Source organism: Panthera leo, chromosome B4 (genome assembly GCF_018350215.1).
Source record: "Panthera leo isolate Ple1 chromosome B4, P.leo_Ple1_pat1.1, whole genome shotgun sequence".
NCBI lineage: Eukaryota > Metazoa > Chordata > Mammalia > Carnivora > Felidae > Panthera > Panthera leo.
Window position 1 is genome coordinate 76,501,290 of NC_056685.1, and position 3,266 is coordinate 76,504,555.

Genomic DNA, 3,266 nt, shown 5'->3' on the forward strand with positions numbered 1-3,266 from the left:
ATCCTGCACCAACCAATCACAGAGAAATTTATTCCTCTACGCTGCGACGCACGCCTCAGCGACACGGGGTGGGGGAGGGGCCAGGACTGAGCATGCGCGTGCTGCCAGGACGACGCCAAAGGCAGCCATTTTTACTAAGGTCAACAGGGGGCGGGGGCGTTGATTGGTTTTAGGGATTTTCTTTTTCCTTCGGAGCCGATTCTTGAAGCCATTCTGGAGACCGTGTTGACTAAAGGCAAGTGACACAGAGTATGGTTAGCCTCTCTGTTTTCCCCAAGCAGGGAAATAGAGCTTTTGGAAATTATCAATTGAGCAGTGTCACGTCTCGCAGTTGAATTGGAAGAATTCCGGAAGAAGGTAGAACAGTCATTTGTAACCATATTTATTGAGCTATATAATGCCTTCATTCATTGATGCGTTCATCCAGGTTTTCACTTGGCACATATTTATTGAGTGCGCCTAATTCATAACAAGCGCTCTGATAGGACTTGGAAAAATAAAGATGATATGATCTCTGCTTTCCAGTAGCCAAGAATGGAAGAAACAGCTCGGGGGGGCGGGAAATAAATGCAAAATAAAAGTACTATAATTCCATTTAATAAATGGTCATTTAGAACTTGGAATTGTGCTAAGCACAGAGCTTTCATATTTTTTCATGCAGACTCACAGTGTGAAATAATTTTACATTATAACCAAGTATCACAGAGATCTGCTTATCCTTACTACAATGTAATGTACTCTGAACTTTTCTATTCTCCCTTTATCCCTGCCTCCATGTTGGTTGTCTCTATGTCATTGAATTTATTATTCAGTATTGAATGGCTACCCACAATTTGAAAAACTACTGGCTAACACATACAAAAAGCAGTGTGGTTTAATGGAAAGGTCACAGGTTTTATAACCAGAAAACTTGATTCCATTTGAACAAATACCTTTGGAACCCTTTTGTGCAGTAGGCATACCACAGAACCGGTTGCATTACCACTTTTTAACCCTTCGGTACTTCATGTTCTCCAACTATAAAACAAAAATAATAGCATAACCCCTGGGCGCCTGGTGGCTCAATGGGTTAAGCCACTGACTCTTGATTTCGGCTCAGGTCATGATCTCACAGGTTCAGAGGCCACCTTGGCCTCTGTGCTATTGGCACAGAGACTGCTTGGGATTCTCTCTCTCTCTCTCTCTCTCTCTCTCTCTCTCTCTCCCTCTGCCCCTCCTGTGCTCTCACACAAGTGTGTGCACTCACACTCTCTCTTTTTAAAAAATGTTTCTTTTTTTTTTTTTAATTTTTTTTACATTTATTTATTTGTGAGAGACAGAGAGAGACAGCATGAGCAGGGGAGGGGCAGAGAGAGAGAGGGAAGAGACAGAACCAGAAGCAGGGTCCAGGCTCCAAGCTGTCAGCACAGAGCCCGATGCGGGGCTCAAACCCACGAACCATGAGATCGTGACCTGAGCTGAAGTTGGACGCTCAACCGACTGAGCCAACCAGGCGCCCCAAAAAATGTTTCTTTTTGAGAGAGTGTGCAAGCAGGGGAGGGGCAGAGAGAAGAGGACGGAGGATCTGAAGCAGGCTCCACTATTTATGACAGCAGAAAGCCTGCTGCGGGGCTCCAACTCATGAACCAGGAAATCATGACCTGAGTGAAAGTCAGATGCTTAACCAACTGAGTCACCCAGGTGCCCCAATAAATAAACTTTAAAACAATATATAAGGAAATAATAGTACTATCCCTATCTCACATGTTTATTCCCAGATCAAATGAGAGTGTGTGAAACACTATCAAAGTTTAAACTTTGTAAGCTGTAATACTAGATTGTTATGAATGTTATTTTGTTTTTATTTTTTTAATGTTTATTTATTGTTGAGAGACAGAGTAACAAAGCATGAGCAGAGGAGGGGCAGAGAGAGAGGGGGACACAAAATCCAAAGCAGGCTTCAGGCTCTGAGCTGTCAGCACAGAGCCCGACGTGGGGCTTGAACTCACAAACTGTGAGATCATGACCTGAGTCAAAGTCGGACCCTCAACTGACGGAGCTACCCAGGTGCCCCTGTTATGAATATTATTAAGGAAGGTATGAAGAAAGGAAATATTGGCTGTACATGTATTTTCCCACTTAATCCTCCTCACAACCCTTTAAAGTCAGGAGCACTCAATGATTGCATTAGTCTGTGCCACCTTAGATATCTATCATACGATAAGTATGAGGGCACAATATGTGTGAAGTGGTTTAGAAGTACAGAAAAGGAAGCAGTTAATCCTACCTGGGGAGTGGGAGTGTTAGGAAAGCCTACAGAGACTTAATATCTGAGCTGGTACTTGAAACGTGAAAAGGAATTTACCAGATAGAAGGGGGTGGCACATTCCTAGCAATGGGAGGATCCTGTGACCTCTCAGGAATGAGTCATGTGTATATTTAATAAATACACAAGCAAACGATTTATGGAGGTTTAGGGCTGTGAAGGAACATTTCCCTCAACACACAGGTGATGGGGGTTCAGTGGGCGTGATGCCTTCTTAGGCAGCTTTAGCCTGAGGAGGGGATGAAGCAGCTAGCAAAATATGTAGCGACCAGACTAAGAAGGGATTGGACTTTGTCCTGAAATAGACACAATGACAAGACAGTGGGGCTCAGACTGACTTTGACTAGGTTTGCATTTTACATGGGTCATATGCTCAGCTGGCTTGGAGGATTGTCTGGAGAGGGAAAAATCTGAAGGTACAAAGACTCCTCCTGTATCATTAGGGAGAGAAGACATGAGCTGAATTAGGCCAGTGGCAGTAGGGATGGAAAGGAGGGACAGATGGGAAAGATATTCATGAAATGAAGTGCATTTATTAAATGATTGGACCTAATGATTGGAAAAAGAGAAGGGGGGCGTAAAATGATTCAGCTTCTCCCTCTCCCTTTCATCCCTTATCCAATTACTGAGCGCAACTCTTAAGTATCTCTTGTGTGCGCACACTTTTCTCCTTCCTACCGTCACCGCCCGAGTCTAATTCAGTAGTCCTAGCCACCAATGAAATTGTTTACCCTTCACTTACATTCTTTACACCCTGAGTGATCTTTTAAAAATGCAACTCTAGGGGCACGTGGGTGGCTCAGTCAGTTAAGCATTTGACTCTTGGTTTCCACTCAGGTCATGATCTCACGGTTCAGGGGGTCGAGCCCTGAGTCGGGCTCTGTGCTGACAGCGCAGAGCCTGCTTGGGATTCTCTCTCTTCCTCTCTCTGGCCCTCCACCACTCGCGCTCTTTCTCAAAA